This window comes from Lepidochelys kempii, chromosome 1, assembly GCF_965140265.1.
Source record: "Lepidochelys kempii isolate rLepKem1 chromosome 1, rLepKem1.hap2, whole genome shotgun sequence".
NCBI classification, from domain to species: Eukaryota; Metazoa; Chordata; order Testudines; family Cheloniidae; genus Lepidochelys; species Lepidochelys kempii.
In genome coordinates this window covers 308,767,987-308,793,670 of record NC_133256.1, presented here as the reverse complement: position 1 = coordinate 308,793,670, position 25,684 = coordinate 308,767,987, and the positions used below count along the sequence as shown (strand labels likewise).

The 25,684-nt window shown below is 40.3% G+C and overlaps 1 protein-coding gene across 23 annotated transcripts in view; it reads left to right on the top strand.

Moving 5' to 3' along the window:
* Nucleotides 1-25,684, top strand: part of CADPS2 (calcium dependent secretion activator 2) — a 585,486-nt gene that overhangs the window by 275,488 nt on the left and 284,314 nt on the right. The gene's annotated exons all lie outside the window — the stretch shown is intronic.

Sequence of the window (25,684 nt, the reverse complement as noted above, 5' to 3'; positions counted from 1 at the left end):
GTCTGCCACTGATGTGCTGTTTGATAGCACTTTGGAGGTTGGAATAAAATTGAACAAAATAGTACAGCTACAGTGAGGCACAAGACAGGACACAAAGGAGATAAGAGTTGTACAGTTGCTAGGTTGTCCGTTCCAGGTAGGAAGCTTGACATTTCTTTAAAATTTGATGATCAACAAAATCTTTGTACACAGTCTGAAAATCAGTTTCATGCCTATATTCTATTTTTGAAATGGCAGATTATTTGGATTATCTTCCAACTGTCCCACTGACCCTCAGTTCCCAACAAAAATGGGCTGAAAAGAAGCTGGGAAAATTTAAGCCAAAATTGATAAGCTTCTAGAAATGGGCGATTAGTATGGAATTGCCATCTCCTCTTTAATTAAAACACTGCTATTATGATGCTTCAATCATTTCAGAATGAATATTCCATCCAAAACATATCATCATCACTAACTTGTGGCTATAATGACATTCAAGTTTTATTTTGAAGTTTTAAAACAGAATTTGGGCTGACCAAGTAGCTTAGAGGTGCATTTTTCATTCTTCTTCCAATGTCTCTTTCTCTTCAGGTTTGGAGGAATGTTGTGTAACCCACTGCTCAGTGTATGTAAGGTGTCCCTCTCTTTTCATGATCCCCAGAGGGATGAGAGTTTGTTTTTGGAGACCTTGACTCTTTAGTTCAAGCTAACCCACTGGGTTACAGTTGCATAGGTTGGAAATCACTTCTTGGAGAGGGGGAGTAAGATTGATTAATTTAACTCAACAGCAATCCCAGGGGTGAGTAGGCATCTGAAAATCTCCTTCAGGAATATTATTAACAGTAGAGCTGGTTGAGAATTTTTGATGCAATTTAGGGGAGGTGTCAGAAAATTCTGATTCATAAAAAGCAAAACCGAAATTTCCCATTTTGGAAAAAAACCTCAAAATTGTTGAAATGTCCCATGCATGCTTTCAAAATGAAAAGTTCTTTATTTTGTTCCAAACAAATTTTCTTTTTGAGGTCATTCATTATAATAAATAATAAAAGTTTGAAAAGGTTAAATTCAAAATGAAGCATTTAGAAATGAGGGAGGTCTAGGTTGCATATTAGGAAACACTGTTTCACTAGGAGAGTGGTGAAGCACTGGAATGGGTTACCTAGGGAGGTGGTGGAATCTCCATCCTTAGAGGTTTTTAAGGTCAGGCTTGACAAAGCCTTGGCTGGGGTGATTTAGTTGGTGTTGGTCCTGCTTTGAGCAGAGGATTAGACTAGATGACCTCCTGAGGTCTCTTCCAACCCTAATATTCTGTGGTTCTGTGATTCTAATTTATCAGAATGTTTTGATTGGCCTGATCTGATTTTCAGTTTGTGGAAAAATTTAGAGTTTCTGACTTTTCATCCCTATTCTGGATGGGAAAAATTCCCAAAAATTCTCCTGGGAGAGAAGCAAAACTTCTCCCCCCGGCTCTAATTAATAGGCCTTTCTCTGTCAGAAGGAGTATTGCAGCAATGTGTGAGACCTCAGGGATCAGGTGACTAACGTGTGTGTGCAAGGGGACCACATCCAGTGAGGATACAAAATGATCTCTTACCCCAGAGGAAAAACTACAAATTTTCTGTTTTATGATCTAAACTGCTAATTTCCTTTTATATACAAAAGTAAAAGTGCAGAAATTTAGTGTAGCTGCCAGCAAGCGTACTTGAAAGTTGCAGCAGATTTAGAGTAGGAGGGCAGTGGAAGCAAAAAGGTAGAACAGAGGAGGGTGAGAATAGCAGGAAGTAGGGAGACAAGTAATAATTATTTTAGAGCAGAAGTAATGGTGGGGACACTGGAAACCAGCAGCTCTTGAAATCTAATCCTGGTTCTGCCACTGATTTGCTGCTGTTAATTATTTATATTACTATAGCACTAGAAGCCCTAGACATGGGCCAGGACCTAATTGTGGTAGGTGCTGTACAAACACAGAATACAAATATGGTCCCTACCCCAAAGAGCTTACAATCTAAGTATTGTGTGAGTTTAGGCATGTCACTTCACTTGGTTGTCTGTTCTCCGCCCCTGCTTTAAAGTGCAATGATAATATTTATCAGTTTCACAGAGGTGTGGTGAGTTAATGTTTGTACAGCGTTTTGAAGACATGAAGCACTATGCACATGCTAATTATTGTTGTTGCTAAACATTATGGAAAAATAGCCTGCAGCAAAAGTATTCATAGGCTATCAGCTGTAACTTTAGTTTGACTTTAGCAAACAACTTGCTCTTGCTTCTTAAGGCTTGTGATGTCAAATAAAATGTAAGTAGAATCTTCTATTTATAGTGTTGGTGTACATTGTAAATTGTAGCCTCTGTATTATTTTCTATGGAGTAAACCTGAACTAATGCATTCACTTGCTCTGCACACATAGTTCTCTGTACATTTAAAGTCTCTTCCCTTTTCCTTTCTCTAGGACTAAGCCTATTATGTATAACTGTCACATTTTTCACTTTAAAGAAAAATAAACAATTTTATGGCATTTTATTTTTACAGATCAAATCTAGCTTTTGTTCAGCACCAGATTCACAATGTTTGTCTTTCAAAAAAATACACTACTTAATTGCTCTTAGTCTGATTAATAGCGCTAGAAGAAATGGTTGGTAATTAAGGCTTTTGCTCTGTTACTTCCTTTATTGATTATTATTATGTTGTTACATACAAAAAATTGCATTAAGATAAAAGGCCCTGATTTTCATTTATACTGTGGCCACTTTACACCATTCTAGTTGTGTAAAGGGGCCTTAAAACATGCATAAATATAATTTATTGTCGCTTCTCCAACCCTGCCTGTTGGGCTGAATTATTTTATATGAATCTCTAGCTTAATTCCATGCATGGGTCTGTCCTCATTTTTCTGCTGTGTCCATATCAAAGGCTCTTAAGCAAAGTGAGGAGTCATTGGATGGGCGGTAAGGTCCTCTCATAGATCGGTAACTGGTTAAAAGGTAGGAAACAAAGGGTAGGAATAAATTATTAGTTTTCACAATGGAAAGTGGCAAATAGTATAGTCCCCCAAGGATCTGTTTTGGGATGAATGCTGTTCAACATGTTCCAAAATGATTTGGAAAAAGGGGTAAACAGCGAGGTGGAAAAGTTTGCAGGTGATACAAAATTACTTCAGATAGTTAAGTCCAAAACTGACTGTGAAGAGTTGAAAAGGATCTCGCAAAACCGGGTGTCTTGGAACAAAGTGTCAGATGAACTTCAGTGTGGATAAATGCAAAGTAATGCACATTGGAAAACATAATCCCAATTAGCCGTACAAAACAATGGGGTCTATATAGGGCTTACAACTCAAGAAAGAGATCTTGGAGTCATTGTGGATACTTCTCTGAAAGCATCCTCAGAAAAGCTAATAGAATGTTAGGAATCATTAGGAAAGGGATAGTTAATAAGACAGAAAATATCATAATACCAATATATAAATCCATGGTATGCCCCACACCTTGAATACCGCATGCTGTTCTGGTGGCCCCATCTCAAAAAAAAAGATGCATTAGGATTGGAAAAAGTACAGAGAAGCGGAGCAAAACTTAGGGATATGGAAGAGCTTCCCTCTGACAAGCGATTAATAAGGCTGAGACTGCTCATGTAGGAAAAGAAACTACTAAGGGGGTCTATAACGATAGAGATCTATAAAATCATGAATGTTGTGGAAAAAGTGAATAAGGGGAAGTGTATTTACCCATTCCCATAACACAAGTATCGGGTCACATCAGGGTATGTTGTGAAGTTCAAAAGTATAACTGGGTTCAGAAAAGAATTAGATAAGTTCATGGAGGATAGGGCCATTAATGGCAAATAGCCAAGATGGTCAAGGATGTAACCTCATGTTCTGGGTGTACTTAAGCTTCTGACTGCCAGATGCTGAGACTGGATGGCAGGGGATGGATCACTGAATAACTGTTCTGTTTATTCTCTCTGGAGCATCTGGTACCAGCCGCTGTTGGAAGACAGGATACTGGAATAGGTGGACCACTGGTCTGACCTAGTATGGCCATACTTATCTTCTTTTTGGATATTTATAAATAAATTAAACAACATTAGAGAGAAATCCATCCTTATTCCTATTCCTCATACCATGGTAGTGCCAATGGCATAGCATCTGAATGTTGGACTTAGTTTGGTTCCATTAAAAAATCATGCATATTTTTGCAGGTACCGAGTGGGGCTAGTGGTCTGTGATATACAGGAGGTCAGACTAGATGGTCTGGTAAGCCCTTCTGGCTTTAAACTCTGTGACTTTATAATCTTTAATTACAATTTTACTTGTTTTACTAGAAACACCACAGATTATTAAAACTGGACACTTTTGAAAACAAAATTAATTTTCATCACTTGTGCAGTTTGTTTACTTTTTGCACTTTGTTCAGATTGGACAAAAAAAAATACTAGTCACTTTCTCTGTGACTACTGCATTGCTTGAGGTGCAAACCCAACAGGGTAGATTCTTTAGATCCTAACAAAAATAGGGTTCAGTGAAAATCATTGAACATATATTTATTGATATTATGATTTGTAAAACTTTTAAAAAATAAATTTGGGGCCTTAAACTATCTGATGAGAGAGGTATTATTTATAAGTATATGAAATGAATGGAATGCCAGGATATACAGAGTGTGGTAAATCAAATGACTAGTACCTTTTTGTTTAATTTATTGGCAACGAGGCATATTTTGAAAAATTGAGGTTCTATAACATGAAAAAAGGAATGCAGATGCACATCTTCTCTTGTGTAGGTATATGTGCAAACTCATTGCCCCAAAATCTCAGGAAGAAAGAGAAGACCCCAGCAATGTGGTTTAACTAGGCTGCAGCTTACTAAGTAATGCATCTGGGAACTATCTGGCAATAAGTCATCCAGTTCAGGTCATTCTTCCTTCTGTAATCCGTACCACTTGGGAGAGGGCTACCCTCAGCTCCTCCACTTCCATGCATTCACCTTGTTTTAGGACTGTCGATAGGACCCTACTGCCCTTTCCTGAAATGAGGGTTGAACATAAGGAGGAAAAAGGGGTTGTTGTACCAGACATTAGGAACCACAACCCTGTTGTCCATTTTCCTGAGGAGATGCAGTATCCTAATCCACTTTTAAATTCCAGTTTAACTGGGAACTGGCCCCTTATTGAACAAGTATCTGCACTGGGCACCTGCCAAGTTGCAACAATATGAATTTTACAAACTACCCACCAGGTTCCTGAGCTGTTGAGAGGGAGGTGGAAAACCCCCACACTATTTAGGCCAGTCTGGCAGTGAGGGAAAAATCCCTTCCCAGCTCCCAAAAGGTGACTAGCACGATGCCCACAGCAAGGCACCAATACCAGGTCTGACTCTTATCCCAAAGGGGGGGAGGGGAGACTTGTCTCCCAGGTGCAGAATGGGGTCCTAGGCAGGGGGAAGATCTTATAAGCCTTCACCTTGCAGGAGCCAATAGACTGCTCCCTTTTGTCCAGCCAAGGAGCCACCCCTACTCCTGCCAAAAGCCCATGAAGAGTAGAGCAAGAACTGGAGGATGAGTGAGAAATCAGAGGAGCAAAGGGTTTTCTTTCCTTGTTTGACCCAGATAAAGCCTTCCAACCTGAGAGGTTGTGGAGGGAAGGGATATACTTTGTGGTCAGTCCTCCACTTCCAGTTTTTAAAAAAGATATATATGTTGGCCCTAAATTTATTGTACTGACCTTTTCCTTATGATTATTATTTTATTGTTTTATTTTATTTTATTTTTACTCATTTGCATATATTGTTTGCAAAGGAGGTTGATGTATTTTCAGGGTGTGAAGAGGGCGATCCAATAGCTTTTTCCTCACTGCTACTAACCTTTCAGAGCTGCATATGCATTAAACTTACAGTGATTGACATATAGTAATTGCTTCATTCCAGAGTAATAGATTGCAGCATTTTGTCTCCAAGGCTCCCAGGTCTTCCTGTAAATATCACTTGGTATCTCAAATATTGTTACTTGCTCTAGCAAAAACATGAATTCACATCAGTATGTTTGACCATGTTTAAATCATTCTGTGTATTTTCATGTAAAATTTACAAAAAAATTAATGACAGGTTTCAGAGGAACAGCCGTGTTAGTCTGTATTCGCAAAAAGAAAAGGAGTACTTGTGGCACCTTAGAGACTAACCAATTTATTTGAGCATGAGCTTTCGTGAGCTACAGCTCACTTCATCAGATGTTTACCGTGGAAACTGCAGCAGACTTTATATACACACAGAAATCATGAAACAATACCTCCTCCCACCCCACTGTCCTGCTGGTAATAGCTTATCTAAAGTGATCAACAGGTGGGCCATTTCCAGCACAAATCCAGGTTTTCTCACCCTCCACCCCCCCACACAAATTCACTCTCCTGCTGGTGCTAGCCCATCCAAAGTGACAACTCTTTACATAATCAAGTCGGGCTATTTCCTGCATAGATCAAGGTTTTCTCACATCCCCCCCACCCCCATACACACACAAACTCACTCTCCTGCTGGTAATAGCTCATCTAAACTGACCATTCTCCAGGTTTAAATCCAAGTTAAACCAGAACATCTGGGGGGGGGGGTAGGAAAAAACAAGAGGAAACAGGCTACCTTGCATAATGACTTAGCCACTCCCAGTCTCTATTTAAGCCTAAATTAATATGATCTTAAAACCATTAAACAGTGTCAAATATAGATAGTGTATTTCACATAGTAAAGATTGTTTATTTTAAGAAGGGAATATTTGATAATTTTTTTTTTTGCATAAGAACTTTTCTGGCAATTTGTGCGAAACAGGAATAATTTGCAGCATATCCATATGAAAAATTGCAGTGAATGGGTTTCTTCAAGAAATAGTTGAGGCGTTTACAGTATTAAAAGCAATGCTGAAATCTTATGCTTTTTGGTTGTGTGTAAGCTTTAAGCATAAAATACTCAGATTCCTGAAGTAGGCATTACTTTTTAATGTTTATCATGTTTCCTTTTCACTTTTTGTTTTCCTTTCTGTTGCATTCTGTCATTTGATCCATGGTCTTTCCTTCCCAATAACTTGCCTGATAAAATGCTTCATCAAGAATGTTCATCAGCTGTGTTAGAAATAGTTTTTATGGAAAATTATTCAGTTTGGTTGCAGTGTGCACAGCTGATTGATAAATAGAAAAATGATTTTACTGCATGTGAAACAAAGTAGATATATGATAATTTAAATGCTGTGTCAGGAAAAGTGACTTTCTATTCTGTGACAGGATTTAGAAAACTAGGTATTGACACAGAAATATTCCTGTCTTTTGACAGTTTACTGGGAAAATGATGACAAAACACACACCAAGATATCTTCAGAAGCCTTGCATGTTTACTGGAAATCAGTTCTATTCCTCCTGCAAGGGGTCTTGCATATGGCAGTTGTTTGTATTTTCAACAATATGCTTGAGCAGCTGTGATTCACAGTATTAAGTGTCACACCTGCCTGAAGACCTCACAGGAGTATTATGAGGATAAATACATAAAAGATTGTAAAGCGATTTGAGGTCTGCTGAGGGAAAAGTGCTATTTAAGAAGTAAGTGGTATTGTTAATAATACTATGATGGCTCCTGCTGGAAACCAGACTAATCTAAGAGTATATAAGCCTCTGAGAGATTAGGTTGTTCAGATATATATTGCACAGAAAACCTAGAGACAGGAGGAAGGAAACTCAGGTTAGGGTCTGTTTCCTTAAGAATAAAGGAAAGAACCCTGCTCTGCTATGTTGAGAGTGGGGACCTTATAGTAGATTTTGGCACAGGAATTGGGGATTACCAGGCATCCTCTGCACAAATGAGGGAAGATGGAAGACACCCTGAATGCAGAACAAAGGCTGCATTAGCATGAATCCCTAGCTGCTGTCCAACAATGATCCCAAGCTGCTGTGCAAGAGAACTTGATGCAATTTATGAAGGAACAGCAGAACTTTATGCATTAGCAACAAGAGCAAGCTCCAGGCTGCAACACACAAGAGCCACAGGTCCAAAAGCAGCTGTTTCAGAGGCTTACCCTGATGCGCCTCAGAGGCAGACAGTAAATCCCAGGCCTTTCTTGGGAAAGCTGGTGTCAGAATTTGATCAAGAAGCTTACCTGCTCACATTCGAGCAAGATCAATGCAAGGAGTTGCTCTGGATTACCTGTTTGGCTTCTTTTCTGAAGGAAAGGAAGAAACTGTATATTGGGATCTGGATTAGAATGTTTCTTCAGATTGAGGCCATATACTCCACGATACATGGAGCAGGGATTAAATATTGGGGTGATATAGCTGTATGACAGTGAGGTGGGGATAGGATTTGGAGTCAAATCTTTTAACTTTAGTATGTAAATATTTTCTCTCTGTGAATTGGCAATAGAAATCTTACCTACCTCATAATGGTGTTGGGAGGTCTAATATTTGTAAAACAACATGTTATTCTTGCTTAAGTTACTGTATAAGTGCAAATGGTTGAGAATTTGAAAGTGGAAGGTACCTTGGGTGAAAGTGATCTTCAAATGATAGAGTTAATGAATCTAAGGAATGTTTGGAGGGAAAACAGCAAAATAAAGATAATGGATTTCAAGAAGGCAGACTTCAGCAAACTCGGGGAGTTGGTAGATAAGATCCCATGGGAAGTATGTCTGAGGGGAAAAACAGTTCGAGAGAGCTGGCAGTTTTTCAAAGAAACATTATTTAGAGTCACAAGAGTAAACTATCCCAGAGTGTAGGAAAGATAGGAAGTATGGCAAGAGACCACTGTGGCTTAACCAGGAGATCTTCAGTGAACTGAAACTCAAAAAATGAGTCCTACAAAAAATGGAAACTAGGTCAAATTACGAAGGATGAATATAAACAAACAACATAAGCTTGTAGGGATAAAATTAGAAAGGCCAAGGCACAAAATTAGATTAAACTAGCTAAAGACATAGAGTAACAAGAAAACATTCTACAAATACATTAGAAGCAAGAGGAAGACCAAAGACAGGGTCGACCCATTACTCAATGAGGGGGGTAAAGACAATAACAGAAATTGTGGAAATGTCAGAAGTACTAAATGACTTTATTGTTTCAGTTTTCACCAAAAAGGTTAGTGGTGATTGGACCTCTAACATAGTAAATGCCAGTGAAAATAAGGTGGAATCTGAGGCTAAAATAGGGAAAGAACAAGTTAAAAATTACTTAGACAAGTTAGATCTCTTCAAGTCAGCAGGGCCTGATGAAATACCTCCTAGAATATTCTAGGAGCTGACTGAGTAGATATCTGAGCCATTAGTGGTAATCTTTGAAAACTCATGGAAGACTGGAGAGATTCCAGAGAACTGGAAGAGGGCAAACATAGTGCCAATCTATAAAAAGGGGAATAAGAAAAACCCGGGAAATTACAGACCAGTCAGCTTGTCTTCGATACCTGGAAAGATAATAGAGCAAATAATCAAGCAATTAGTTTTCAAACATCTAGAAGATAATAAGGTGGTAAGTAACAGCTTTCTTCGATAGGATAACAAACCTTGTGGATAGGTGGGAAGCAGTAGATGTGGTACATCTTGACTTTAGTAAGGCTTTTGATACGGTCTCACATGACCTTCTCATAAACAAACTAGGGAAATACAACTTAGATGTAGCTACTATAATATGTGTGAACAGTTGGAAAACAGTTCCCAGAGAGTAGTTATCAATGGTTCACGGTCAAGCTGGAAGGGCCTATCAAATGGGGTCCCACAGGGATCAGTTCTGGGTCTGGTTCTGTTCAAAATTTTCATAAATGATTTAGATAATGGCATAGAGAGGACACTTATAAAGTTTGTGGATGATACCAAGCTGAGAGGGGTTGCAAGTGCTTTTGAGGATAGGATTAGAATTCAAAATGATCTGCACAAACTGGAGAAATTGTCTGAAGTAAATAACATGAAATTCAATAAGGACTAATGGAAAGTACTCCCCATAGAAAATGGGAAATGACTGCCTGGGAGGGAGTCCTGCAGAAAGGGATTGGGGGCCATAATGGATCACAAGCGAAATATTGGTCAACAGTGTAACAGTGTTGCAAAAAAAAGCAAACATCATTTTGGGATGTATTAGCAGGAGTGTTGTAAGCAAGATACAAGAAGTAATTCTTCCACTCTACTCCATGCTGATAAGGCCTCAGCTGGAGTATTGTGTCCAGTTCTGGCCGCCACATTTCAGGAAAGATATGGACAAATTGGAGAAAGTCCAAAGGAGAGCAACAAAAATGATGAAAGGTCTAGAAAACATGACCTATGAGGGAAGACTGAAAAAAATGGGTTAGTTTAGTCTGGAGAAGAGAGGACTTACAGGGGACGTAATTACAGTTTTCAAGTACATAAACAATTATTACAAGGAGGAGGGTGAAAAATTGTTCTTGTTAATTTATAAGGATAGGACAAGAAGAGAGAGGCTTAAATTGCAGCAAGGGAGGTTTAGGTTGGACATTAAGAAAAACTTTTTAACTGTCAGGGTAGTTAAGGACTGGAAGAAATTGCCTTGGGAGATTGTGGAATCTCCGTCATTGGAGGTTTTTAAGAATAGGTTAAACAAACACCTGTCAGGAATGGTCTAGTTATTATGTAGACCTGCCATGAGTGCAGGGGACAGGACTAAATGATCTATCAAGGTCTCTTCCAATCCTGCATTTCTGTGATTCTGTGAAATTATTATTATTTTATGTTCAATTTCTGCAGTCGAGGTTCTTGCTCCTTTTGAATGCAGTAGTTTTTCTATGCAAACGGAGTATTGGACATATGCATAATATATGTCACACGCACACACACACATACATATGTATATATGCCATATCCTCTCGTGCTTATCTGACGTTGACAGAGTTAATTCCTTTTTATAGATGGTACTAATCCATCCATACTAGGGTTGACTTTTTTTAATCTCAGGACCATGAAGACACTTCTGATGAATATTTTGCTTTTGGCATACACCAGATTGTACCCCTTGCCCTCCGATTCTCCAGAAAAAATCCTAGAGGAGAATAACTCTTGTCTCTTACAAATTAGTTGGTGATATATGGGCTAGCCAAAACACATTGCCCAAGACACCTTATTACTCTTATTACTTATCACTCTTCCCAGCTCAGAGGAAAAAAAGCCCATCTGGGGAATGATTCATTGCAGCAGCAGCAGCAAGACTGACAGAGGGTAACAGCAGGGAAAATTAACATGTTAATGATAACTTATAAACATGTTTGACAAGAGACAAACAAGACAGGTTTTTGGAAAGAAACTAGTAAAGTTTCCCAGTCCTGATATTCTTGAGAGCTGGCGGTGCATATAAATTATATGAATATGTAAAGTAATTTATAAATTGAAATAAGGAATTTTAATAATATGGTAATCAAGATTCACTCCATGGTAACTATAGTTGAGAGTTTGAGGTCATGAATTACTAGGTGTCGTGCAATCTATTTTTCACTGTCAAATTGAGCAGTTTTATATTGGCTTGAAGAGCAAACAGCCAAAGACATAAAGAAAGTAGAAAGAACTTTTAAGCATATCAGGCTTTGTCTACACTACAGGGAAAAGTCGATCTAATCTACGCAGTTTGTTACGTGAATAGTGTAACTCAAGTCGACGTAGCTTAGATCTCCTTACTACACTATTTGATGTCGATGGGAGACGCTCTCCCGTTGACTCCCCTTCCTCTTCACGATCTGGTGGAGTACAGGAGTCAACGGGAAAGCGATATTCGGTCAGTTTAGTGGGTCTTCACTAGACCTGCTAAATCGACTACCGATGCATCGATCACTGCACCTCAATCCCCCAGTAAGTGTAGACAAGCTCTCAGAAATATGAAACCAGCAAAAATGTTCAGTAAGCCCACTTGGCTGCCAGGCAGTAAAGTGCATAATTAAGGTAGATAAGGACATTACATTGAAGCGAAACAACTTATCTGCATAATATTTAACCACAGAGGGTGATGGGAGAAAAGCTACCCCGAAAGCTGCATTTTGCAAGTATATAATAGATTCGTACAAAAATGAATGGTATAGAGAAGGTCTTCACGGCACTCCAGCTTATTCTTTCTTGTAATACAAAAACAAGGTGACGCCTAATTAAACTCAAAGGTAACTATTTTAAAATTATTAAAATGAAACACTTTTTTATGCAATACATAGCTAATTTGTGGAAATCAGTGCCACAAACCATTAGTGAAGCAAAGAACTTAGTAAGATTTTTTTTAAAATTACCAATGAATGAATAATATCACCCCTAGTAATCCTAGCTAAAATAAAAATATATAAGAAATATCAGCCTTCGTGCTTGTTGCCTGACCCTTTTTGAGGTTGATAATGTTTAGATTTCTGGCCAGTTGATCTGATAAGTGATAAGGTTCTTCCCCCAGAATGAGGCTACACCGAAATCACACCATGGAGTTCAGTATCTTGTGGGAATCTTGGGTGGATGACAAGGACATTCACACTGAGGACGAAGTAAAACCTTAGATACCTTTGTTAAAATAATGGATAAAGCTAGAAAATATCCAAGCCACATAACCCCAATCTTGTATTATCTCTATCTTATCTGTCATATCATTCTATGCATAAGCTCTTAGAATTGCATACTCTCACCCTTAGTTGAGGACCTGGTGGTAAGAGACAAAAGGACCAGCCCTGTGTCTGGCATGCAGTGTCTGATGGTCCAAGTCCCCCAGCGAATTGAAGGGTCAAGTAGAAAAGAAGCAGAGAGCAATGGAAGCGGCCCAGGAAAGAATAGCCCCAGACCAGGTGGTGACTGCGCTGTTATGGGGCATGAACATCGTCTGCTCATGCTCAGTCCTCCATGCCCATATTTAGCCTTTATACTAATATAATAGTGAGAGGGTACATATTCTATAGGTTAACATATTGATATGTGTAACTACCATTTCAGTGCATTATCGTACCATCACCCCTTGCTTAAGCGGATTTGCAGTTATTACTTCCACGTTTCTTGCAATAGCACTTACTGGCACATTCTAACTCCTACCATTGAGCAAGCTCCTTATTTCTTCCCAAAATCTAAAGGTAACTGTTGATCTGGGCCATGGGTTATGGTCGACTTAACCACACTTATGCTAACTTAGGCTCCAGCTAATATCTTACAGGATACAGGCCTGTAGGCTTCTTGCGTTACAGCTTAACATTATAGAAGGTAAGCCAGTGAATATAATGGGGTAAACTCTCCCTATGAGCTACGTGCTGTAGGTCATAATCTAACCATAGACTTCCTGGGTTTAGGTAGAAACTTCCCTAGAGGCATATTCTTGAATAACTGTCTCTATTGGAGATTTCACAACTTTTTCTGAAGCATATGGTGGCGTAGCCCCTATTGGTGACTGTGTATGGGACTGTATTGTGAATCAGTGAGTGAACTATCATTCTACAGTGTCCATTCACCCCTTCTAGCAGTTCCCATCTCAGTTGTTTGTTTCAATAACATTATTGATGTAGTAATTTCACCTCTTTGCTTTATTATTTTTTGGACTCTGGAAATAGGAGACAGTGTTATGCTAATGTTTATGAAATGAACATCCAGGCAATTGATGATATAATTATATTAACATAGTACATTTATTTGTTACCTGTTTCAAATTCAATTAAGCTCCATGGTACAAACCTTCCCCCTCCCAAAAAAGGGGAAGCATTTAGAAAAAAAATTTACAAGCTGTAAAAACCTAAATAGGGACATGATAATGCAGCTATTATACAACCTCATGGATTTTTTTAACTCAGTTTTAGACAATTAAGGTGGTAATATCCTGTACTTTCCTAAATCTGAAACATTAACATTTGTTTTAGGTAGGTCAGGCACATATTTCTTTGCAGTAGCTGAGAGTTTTGTTTGGCGCTGAGCTCTGTTTTTGGTTGGTTTAATTGGTGGATTCAGGTGGTAAAAATGCCTTTTAAAATTGGCTAGTTGGTGGAGGGAGGTATAGCTCACTATACTTATCCCATTATTTTGTACTGTCCTCAATAACTTTTGGGTACTTGGAACCTTCATCTATATTCACAGCACTATCAGTATGATCTGTACCATGGAGAATGTAGCCTTTTATGAACTTCAAAAGTGGTGGTGATGATGCACAATACACACTGTTCAGAGAATGAAACCAGCATTTTTTCTGTGCTCTATTCTCCACTGACAAAGCAGAAAAATGTGAAGGTCTGCTGTAAATTGGCAGTAGTCTTCCACTGGACCGGTCTACAGATGGGATTTTTTAAATCCAAAACTCTTCTAGCTAACCATGATACATTTCCTGGCTTCAGTCTAAGTTAGTAATACATTAATATAAAAAGTATATCCTGATGTAGATGTATATGCACAAATGCAAGGAATACAGGGAATAAACTGAAAGTATTAGTACAGAAGCTAAAATATGATTTCATGGGTATCACCAAGACTTAAATCTCATGTCTAAAGTATTGGTAAAGGGGTATAGCTTGTTCAGAAAGGACAGGGCAAGGAAAAAAGGCATTAAATGTTACATTATATATCAAGAATATAATACATTTGTTCTGAGGTCTAGAAGGAGGTGAGAGGCAGACCAGTTGATAATCTCCAGGTGAAGTTAAAAGGAGTGGGGGGGAATAGGAGAAACATCATAGTCAGGGTCTACTAGAGATCACCACCTCAGGAGGAGAAGGAGGTGTATGAGGCATTTCTAGAACAAATAGCAGAAATATCCAAAACATAAGACCTGGTAGTAATGGGAAACTTAAACTATCCAGACATCTGGAAAACTAATACGGCAAAACACAATGTGTCCAGTAAGTTCTTGGAATGTATTGTGGACACTTGTCCTTTCAGAAAATGGAGGAAGTAACAAGGGGACAACCATTTTAGACTTGATTCTAACAGGGAGGAATTCATAGAATCATAGAATCATACAATATCAGGGTTGGAAGGGACCCCTGAAGGTCATCTAGTCCAACCCCCTGCTCGAAGCAGGACCAATCCCCAGTTAAATCATCCCAGCCAGGGCTTTGTCAAGCCTGACCTTAAAAACCTCTAAGGAAGGAGATTCTACCACCTCCCTAAGTAACGCATTCCAGTGTTTCACCACCCTCTTAGTGAAAAAGTTTTTCCTAATATCCAATCTAAACCTCCCCCACTGCAACTTGAGACCATTACTCCTTGTTCTGTCATCTGCTACCATTGAAAACAGTCTAGAGCCATCTTCTTTGGAACCCCCTTTCAGGTAGTTGAAAGCAGCTATCAAATCCCCCCTCATTCTTCTCTTCTGCAGGCTAAACAATCCCAGCTCCCTCAGCCTCTCCTCATAAGTCATGTGTTCTAGACCCCTAATCATTTTTGTTGCCCTTCGCTGGACTCTCTCCAATTTATCCACATCCTTCTTGTAGTGTGGGGCCCAAAACTGGACACAGTACTCCAGATGAGGCCTCACCAATGTTGAATAGAGGGGAACGATCACATCCCTCGATCTGCTCGCTATGCCCCTACTTATACATCCCAAAATGCCATTGGCCTTCTTGGCAACAGGGGCACACTGCTGACTCATATCCAGCTTCTCGTCCACTGTCACCCCTAGGTCCTTTTCCGCAGAACTGCTGCCTAGCCATTCGGTCCCTAGTCTGTAGCGGTGCATTGGATTCTTCCATCCTAAGTGCAGGACCCTGCACTTTTCCTTATTGAACCTCATCAGATTTCTTTTGGCCCAATCGTCCAATTTGTCTAGGTCCTTCTTTATCCTATCCCTCCCCTCCAGCATATCTACCACTCCTCCCAGTTTAGTATCATCCGCAAATTTGCTGAGAGTGCAATCCACACCATCCTCCAGATCATTTATGAAGATATTGAACAAAACCGGCCCCAGGACCGACCCTTGGGGCACTCCACTTGATACCGGCTGCCAACTAGACATGGAGCCATTGATCACTACCCGTTGAGCCCGTTGAGTCTCACTACCCGTTGAGACTCACAATTGGTTGTGAGTCTGAAGGTAAAAGGCAGCTAGGCTGAAAGTAATTGTTAAATGATAGATTTCATGATTTTAAGGAACAGAAGGAGTGAAATAAGAACAATAGACTTTAATAGACTCAGAGAACTGATTGGTAAGGTCCCATGGGAAGAAAATCTGAATGAAAAGGGAGTTCAGGAGAGCTGACAGCTTCTCACAGACAATATTAAAGGCACAACAGCAAACTATCCCAATGTGAAGCGACGATAGGAAGAATAGTAAAAAGCCAATATGGCTCCTTCATGGGCTCTTTAATGACCTGAAAATCAAAAGGGAATCCTACAAAAACAGGAAGCAAATTGCTAAGAATGAGTAAAAAGACAGAAAATGAGTTACACCTAGCAAGGGACATAAAAGGCAACTAAAAAGGTTCTATAAATACATTAGGAAGAAGAAAAAGATGAAGGAAAGTGTACATCCACTATTATGTGGGGAAGGAGAGTGAATAATGGATGACATCAAGAAGGCTGAGGTGTTCAATGCCTATTTTGCTTCAATTTTCATTAAAAAGGTTAATGGTAACCAGATACTTAACGCAATTAATGTTAACAACAGTGGGGGAAAGAACGCAACCCCAAATAGGAAAAGAATAAGTTAAAGAATATTTAGATAAGTTAGATATATTCAAGTAGGCAGGTTGAACCCTAGGGAGTTTAAGGAACTAGCTGAAGCAATCTTGGAACCATTAGCGACTAACTTTGAGAACTCAGAGGATGAGTGAGGTCCCGGAAGACTGGATAATGACAAACAGTGCCTGTCTTTAAAAAGGGGAACAAAGAAGACTCAGAGAATTAAAGACCAGTCAACCTCACTTCAGTATAGTACTGGAACAAGTTATTAAACAGTCAATTTGTAAGCACCTAGAGAATAATAGAGTAAGTAATAGCCAGCATGGATATGTCAAGAACAAGTCATGCCAAACTAACCTAATTTCCTTCTTTGACAGGGTTACTGGTCTAGTAGATAGTGGCAGAAGTTGTAGACATGACATGTCTTGATTTTATTAAGGCTTTTGACACAGTCCCATGTGACAGTTTCATAAGCAAACTAGGTAAATAGAGGCTAAATGAAATTACTATAAGGTGGGCACCTGACTACCATACTTAAGGTGTAGTTATCAATGTTATGCTGCCTAACTGGGAGGACATATCTTGTGGGGCCCCACAGGGTTTGTCATGAATCCTGTACTATTTAATATTTTCATTAATGACTGAATAATGGAGTGGAGAATATGTGTATACAATTTGAAGATGACAGTAAGCTGGGAGGGGTTGAATGCACTTTGGAGGACAGGATTAGAATTCAAAATGACCTTGACAAATGGGGAATTGTTCTGAATTCCAGTGCTACTGCCAAAAAGGATCTGGGGGCTATAGTGGATCATAAATTGAATATGAGCCAACAACGTCATGCAACTGCAAAAAAGGCTAGTATCGTTTGGGGATATATTAACAGGAGTGTCATATGTAAGACGCAGGAGGTAATTGTCCCACTCTACTTGGCACTGATGCATCCTCAGCTGGAGTACTGTGTCCAGTTCTGGATGCCACGCTTTAAAAAAGATGTAGACAGAGAGTTCAGAAGAGAACAACCAAAATGATAAAAGGTTTAGAAAACCTGACCTATAAGGAAAGGGTAAAAAAACTGGATATGTTTAGTCTTGAGAAATGAAGACTGATGGAGGACTGGATCATAGTCTACAAATATATTAAGGGCTGTTATAAAGAGAACGGTAATTGTTTGTTCTCCATGTCAACGTAAGATAGGACAAGAAATAATCAACTTAATCTGAAGCCAGGGAGATGTATGTTAGATATAAGGAATATACTTTCTAACGATAAGGCTCATTAAACACTGGAATAGGCTTTCAAGGGAGGTTGTGGAATCCTCATCACTGGAGGTTTTTAAGAAGAGGGTAGACAATCGCTTTTCAGGGATTTTCTATGTATACTTGGTTCTGCCTCAGCACAGGTGGCTGGGCTTGATGACCTCTTGAAGTCCTTTTTTGTCCTACTTATCTATTTATGAGTAGAGCCCTGTGCAGATACAAAATTTGTATCTGCATCCAATCTGCGATCCACAAACATGGTCTGCAGATGTAAAGTAGCAGATATAAACCAGATTTGCAGGGCTTTATCTAGGAGTCTATAATACTGTAATTCAAAATGCATAGTGTAATGGAAACTTTCATTCCTCCTTTGATAACTGGATCCTTGATATACATTGCCATTTTTGGGAGGAGCGAAACATGGAGTTTCTAGCAAGGAGTGTCTGTTTTGGCCACTTCTTTCCCCATAATTCTGGTTTATGAGACTATAAAAGGGGGAATGCCTCCAATAGCCCTTTAGTTCCTTCTAACCTCCAAAGGAGGAACAGCCCCAGTCCTCTTCAGCTGATTCCCTTTTTTGTCTTTTCGCTTCTCTTGGGCTGGTTTTGCTTTATTCCTGTCTGGGTTCTATTAATATGAGTGGTGATGTGGCTCGTGCTGTGAAGAGGATGAACTACAAGCCTTGTGATTCACTCTATGCTGTGATGTTGGTGATGGATAGTCATGGTCATTGTCTTCAGTGTCTGGAAGAAGGCCATCATTCTCATAGGTGTTCTCTATAACCTGCCTTCTTCAACAGAATCTCAAAAGATCAGGAGGGCTGCTTCAAACACCTTCTGGTGGAGGATGCTCTTAAGGCCCAGACAACAGAGTCTGGTAATGAGTGTCCAGCATAGTCAACACTGAAAGATATCTGAGTTCCAAAGAGGTGCTCACCATAAATGGCTTTTAGATCTGGTTAAAGAATTAGTCTGTACTCTCACTAGGTCAACAACAAGCATGAAGATCAGTGCCTGGAACACCTTTGTGCTTAATACTGCTAAGTGGTCTAAGGCTATTGACTCTGTCAGCTTCATGATGTACATTTTTTCATTCCTGGCCAGGAGAGAGAAGCAGAAGAAACACTTTGTCAACAGACCCTGTTGCTCCCATTTGAGATCAGGGAACGTGGAAAAGCATGGTGCCAAAACTAAGTCTTTCTCCAGGACTGTTTTGGTACCTCAAGAAAGGGGTGATGCCACAGTGTCCGCTCCATCAGTGCCAGTTTCTTTGGTACTGATTACTGTGGAGACTCCTCCAGCATTGTTTCCTGGCCATATATCTTTTTGGCATTGTGGGACCAGCCATGGCTTTGTTGGTAAAGCTGGATCTGTCATATTCCACAGTGGTCAGCCCCAGTAAAGCTCCTGCATGGGCCTCAAGCTCAAGATCTCATAGAAGCAAGACCAGTATTGTGGTTCCTGGACACAGAGGCTTTACCTCTCTAAAGGTGGCTCTCAGGGTGACATGTATTAACGGGAGTAGAATCACTTTCTTCTATATTGCTGAGGGACCTTTCTTACAGCTTGTTTTGCAAAATGGTTGTCCCTGAGTATTTCTCATTATAGGAATCCCCAAAGAGGAGTGTGGATGGGGAAGGGAGGGGATACATATCTACAAGACAGACTGGTTGCAGATTTTCAATCAACCCATCAGTCTTGTTTCCTAGAGCCCCATGAAGCAGACACGATTCCCAAGAAGGTATGGGTGGGCCATGGGTTAGAATATTTGGACCATGCCATCAGAAGATGACATTGGCCTTTCTTACCCCTATTTTCATATCACTATCTGTCTCACTGGAAATATCTCCTTTTCTATGTCAGAGCATTACAAATACTGTCTTACCCTTTTGTTTTTCTATAGTGCTGATGTTTTTCACAAAATGCCAGTGTATTACTTGTACATTTGTGTCTACTTATATTTAGACGATCAGCTGACGAGAGCTCAGTCATTTCAAGGAGTGTCCTCTGCTGTGAAGAATGTACAAATGCTGTTCACGGTACTTAGGTCCTTTAGGGATGGATGTGATAGAAAAATCTGAATAGAGTAGAATAGAATTTTAGGCCTTGAGGCTTAATATAATCATATTTTTCTTGGCAGAAAACGTTGGATTTATCCTGAGCATTTTCCCGCCCAGCAGACAAGTCTCATACCATTCAGAAGACAATATGCTCTGAGAGCTGAGCCTCAGAGGAGTTGTGTAATTCTTCCTGTGGCTGTTAAATCTCATGGCTTTGTACTTCTGTGGCACCATTTACTGGGTTATGTCCTAGCCTGTGCAGGGCTGATTATGTATATCGTTCCGACCTTGGCATCATGGACAACTTAGCCATTCAGGCCTGAAGTATGGTAGGAGAAACATGCCAGTCAGAGAATTCCCTCCTCACCTTTCTCCTGAAGGTAGAGGGAGAGAGGGTGTGCTAACCTAAACTACAATCACGCTGTTCAAGGCTTGTGCATTCTGCAGAGACAAGGTGCCACATTTATGTGCTGCAGGTCTTTCCTCCCTCTGATCAGTTCCAAAGTTGTCCAAGTTTTGACGAATGTCACCATGGCGACAGATTACAGCAATCTCTTAGGAGGAGCCTGACTGAGATAGCCATGCCAAGAAGCTGTCTTGTCCTGAGAGTGGAGCATTTGCCATCAAATCATCCCAGTTCACGTACCAGGGAAAGATAATGTCCTAGCAGACTCCTAAAGCCCAAATTATGATTAGCAGCCTTAATGACCACTCAGGAACTCAGTTTAGCTAAGGGCTTGCTTACTATAGAACACTGGTAGCAATAGTGGAATGCCCATCTAATGTAGACAGGACCAGCAGTGTTTCACCACTCTGTTGTCTAACCATGGGAGATTTTGCAAATAAATCCAGTGTAGACAAAGCCTTTCGTGCAGATGAGGATAAGACCATGGTTCAGTCCATATCACCAAATTGTCCAAAGGGAATCATTTGATAGGTTTGTGGACTTGATTGTTGTCATCTGGCATGCATTCAGCCATCTGTGGAACTCCTCTTTCTAGTTCTAAATCAGACTCCAGAGTGTGTCATCATAATATCTATATCATGAAAGTAGGCAAAGCTGCTGCTTGAAGCTCTATCTTCACCATCACACATTATTTCTGAATTTGGCCCCTAGGTCTGAAGCCTAATTCAGCAGTGGGGGTCCTTCAAATCACTTTTCAACTAATACTCCAGAGATCCATCTCCAGGGGGGTCACTACTGCTTTTTAATCTTCCAATACTTGGGATCCATGTGAGACGCTTTTGAAAGAGGAAAAAAATGTTACTTCTATGGCAAATGTGGTCCTCTGAGATGACTGCCCATATGGATTAACACTTCCCATACATCTTCCCCATTTTTTGAGAGTCTCAGGCTAACAATTAGCTAAAGCTGAAGAAGTTAGTGGAAAGAACTGAAGGGAGTCTAGGCCACTTATTCATTAAAATTTATTATTTGTATTTGGGGAGTGTCCCACAGACCCCAGTCAGGATCGGTGCCCCATTGTGCTCTGTGCAGTACCAACAAATAGGAGAACACGGTCCCTGTTCTGAAGAAGCTGCAATCTAATTGGTAAGCCATGTACTCACTTTACCTTTGGAGCCCAGAGTAGGGGAGCTAAGTAACTCCAACAGACGTTGACTAGAAGCTTGTGAGTTTATTTCCATACATGTGCTTTTCTAAGAGCGAATCTCACAGAACTACAGACTCTATTGTAAGTAACCAGTTTTACTTCCAAGCATATTTGTGTTTAACATTTTCTCTGCTTCTACATTAATTTATGGTGCTTCTTGAAACTTATTTTTCTCCTGTGCTTTCTTCTCCAACAATGTAAATTAAGGGCTTAGTCCTTCAAATTTATCGGACGGGGAATGGTCTGGCAATCTTGTCTATAACTATATGCTCCCCCTCTTCTTTCACCTCAGCTTTATTCTTTATTCTCGCCTGACTGCACTGTTCAGAGTTCTGTCTTCTCAAGACTTTCCAGAAAGCATTACACAGAGTTAAACCTCAGAGCTGTTGTATTTAAAATCTTGATAAATGGATGTTAATAATCCCCAGTTAATTTTCAAAGAAAGAGTACTATACACTTTCTTAGTAAAGCAAACATTTAATGCACACAAAAAACATTGTATATAGTTAAGGTTAAAATTCTGTCACATGTATTTTCAGGAAAAGTCAAGGACAGGTCGAGGGCCATAAACAAAAATTCACAGAAGCCCATGATCTGTCCCTAACTTTTACTAAAAATACTCTAGGGGGAACTGACAGCTGGTCTAGCCTTGCCACTGCAGAAGTCATGGAGGTCCTGGAAAGTCACAGAATCCATGCCGTCCATGACAGAATTGTATGCTTATATATCCTATAAAACACTGTAAATAGTATTTGGAATAATATGAGTATCGTTTAAACAAACCTATGAGACAATAAATTTATTGGTGTTCCTTGTACAGACTTCCCCCTTTTTTGTTTCAGTTACAAACATTCAAACATAAGGTTTCCACATAACATTTTCCATGCTTTAGCAAACAAACATCAGAATACATTCTCCTCTGAGAATCTTCTCTCAGAGATGATTTCTCAGTCTTTATAGTGCGTGTTGGTGTATGTCCCCTGGACTTTTCAGATCTTGAGAAAGGGCACATCAGCCCTTCAGAACCCTGCTAGCAAACAAACAATCTGGGGATCTCCACAGCTAGCAGAATTCCAACCCGTGGGTTAATAGCTGACAGGTCCTCTCAGCGTATGCTACACTGCAGCATAAGCCCACATTTAGTGAGACTTGAGACAGTGGACCCTGGGTTTGCAGACCTAGGGCCTGAGCGTCCACACTGCATATTGACCGGAGGTTAAGAATTTCTGGACCCAGACCCCAACCACATGGCTAAGGTTTCCACGCTACAATAAGTAGACCCAAGTCAAATCTCCATTTCCTGCCATGCCCCAGTCTTCCTGGCATCCCCCACACCTTGAACAGTGTGGGTAAACTTGACTGTCTGCCCTGAATGTTACAGTAAGTTGTAGCAGCCTGCAACATATCCTGCCGAGCTATGTTTTGGGTCTGTATGCTCCTAATAATCAGAGCCAGCAACATGGAAGAGTCACTATTTGCAGAGCTTCTTTTCCTTGCATTTTCACTCCTGTTTCAGCAAACAGGAAGAGCATCCATTAGACACTGGGAGACATTCCAGTGGCGGTTTCTGAGCTACTGAAGGCCCCTGGTGGAGGAGGAGAGCAATACAGACATGGATTAACAGCATTGGTTGCTGGTCTTGCAGCTCGGTGTAGCCACTTGTGTACTCTGCCTAGCTCAGCACTTCTGCAGCAGGGCCACAAGCACAGATTGGTGGGATCACATCATCCTGCAGGGTGACCAGCAGAACTTTTGCATGAAGAAAGCTACATTTCTGGAGCCTTGTGAGCAGCTTTCCCTGACCCTCCAGTGGCATGACACGTGCATGAGGGAAGCCATACTTACCCACAAACTGTCTAGAAGTTGGCTACCTCAGACTGCTACAGGTTTGTTGCTATTTGTTGCTAACCAGTTTGGCATTTGATAGTCAACAGTGAGTAAAGTGGTCATGGAGGTTTCAGAGGCCATCAGGTGTGTGATTTACCCAAAGATGGTGGGTGTAAACAATATATCTGAAGTAGTCATTGGTTTTGAGAGAACTGATTTTCCAAACTGCATTTGGGCCATTGTTGGGGCTCATGTACCCGTATTTGGGCATCCTCAAGGAGCACAAGTACGTAAACCACAAATGATACTGCTCCATTATTATGCAGGTCCTTGCGGACCATAGAGGCTGATTTATGGATGCCAGTATAGGCTGCACTGGAAAAATACATGATGCCAGGTTTTCTGCTGATCGAATGCCTACATTCATGGACAGACTGGGATGCTGTTACCACCAAATGACGTCATAAATGGAGTGACTGTCTCTGCTGTTCTCAATGGGGATGCTACTTATGAAACCATTTTGCCTTTGCTTATGAAACTATATCCTGATTTCATAGGACCTGGCAAAAGAAGCTTTAATTGCATTCTCAGCTGGTGCGGAATGGTTTCTGAATGTGCTTTTGACAAATTAAAACCCCATTGGAGATGTCTACAGACCCATCTGGATGCCAGTATCATCAGTGCTGTCCACATCACGGTAGCTTGCTGTGCTCTTTGTAATCTTTGTGAAGCCAGATGTGAACCATTTCCCCTTGTATGCATATATGACAGAGATGGGCAGCAGAATCGGTACCCTCAGCCAGAAAGTGCACCTACCACAGCTGGAGCTGGCCGTACCCAGGCAACAGAAGTCAGGGATGCTTTGTGTTCCCACATTATGGACTTGCAAGGGCCAGTGAAAGAGGGAGAATAGTATGTTTATGGATATGCTTGTGCAATTTTTATAGAACATGAGGTACTGTCACATCATGCAATGAAATGGTTGGGTAGGAAGAGTGATTGCCGTGCATTGTACCTATGTATGAATGAATGAATCAATCAATCAACATGAAGCACTTGTGAAAACTGAGAGAAGTGGAGGGGTCGATTGCCATGCAATATACTTAAGAACGAAAGACTGAATGACATGACTGCTTACGAAATTTTTTTTTGAGGGAGATTGTTAATTACATGCATTGTACTTGTGGATGAAAGGACTGCTTATGAACTGGGGGTTGAAGAGTTGATTGCTATGCATTGTGATTATGAATGAATAACATACCCACTGATGAAATGGGGGTGGGGTGAGAGTGGTAAGAACTGTGGATGTACGGTATGGGGTATATGTCTGTAACTATTGAGAACCGGTCTTTGTATATATCTTTCCAGTTGTTCCATAGCATGTATTTACCTTTATTATTTGAAATACACATTATATGATGTGATGCAATGATAGCAATAACATTTCTTAATAAAATAAAAAACTTTACTTTTGTGAAGGCTCCTATTGAGGAGCCTCTGAACCCTATCAGAGGTATTCAGATTAGACAGACGTCTGTGCACTGTTATGCTGACTTTGAAGGACTGCAGATCCCATAATGCAGTGGTAGATGCTCTCTGGGATAGGACTGAGCTTCCTGGGTCAGAGGGTACAGTGGGAGTGGCAGTCTCCATATTGTGGGCAGGGAGCTGGAACAGAGAGCTACTGTTCCCTTTGGAGCCTGGGCTGAGGGGAAGCTGTGACAGAACATAAAAACGATCATATTGGGTCAGAACAAAGGTCCATCTAGCCCAGTATCCTGTCTTCTGACAGTGGCCAATGCCAGGTGCTTCAGAAGGAATGAACAGAACAGGTAATCACCAAATGATCCATCCTCTGTCGCCCATTCTCAGCTTCTAGCAAACTGTGCTAGGGACACCATCCCTGCCCATGCTGGCTAATAGCCATTGATGGACCTATCCTCCATTAATTTATCTAGTTCTTTTTTGAACCCTGTTATAGTCTTGGCCTTCACAACATCCTTTGGCAAAGAGTTCCACAGGTTGACTGTGCGTTGTGTAAAGAAATACTTTGTTTTGTTTGTTTTAAACCTGTTGCCTGTTTATTTCATTTGTTGACCCCTAGTTCTTTTGTTATGAGAAGAGTAAATAACACTGCCTTATTTACTTTCTCCACACGTCATGATTTCTATCATAATCCCCTTTATTCGTCTCTTTTCCAAGCTGAAAAGTCCCAGTCTTTTTAATCTGTCCTCATACAGAAGCTGTTCCATTCCCCTAATAATTTTTGTTGCCCTTTCCTGAAACTTTTCCAATTCCAATATATCTTTTTTGAGATGGGGCAACCACATCTGCATGCAGTATTCAAGATGTCGGCGTATCATGGATTTATCTAGAGGTAATGTG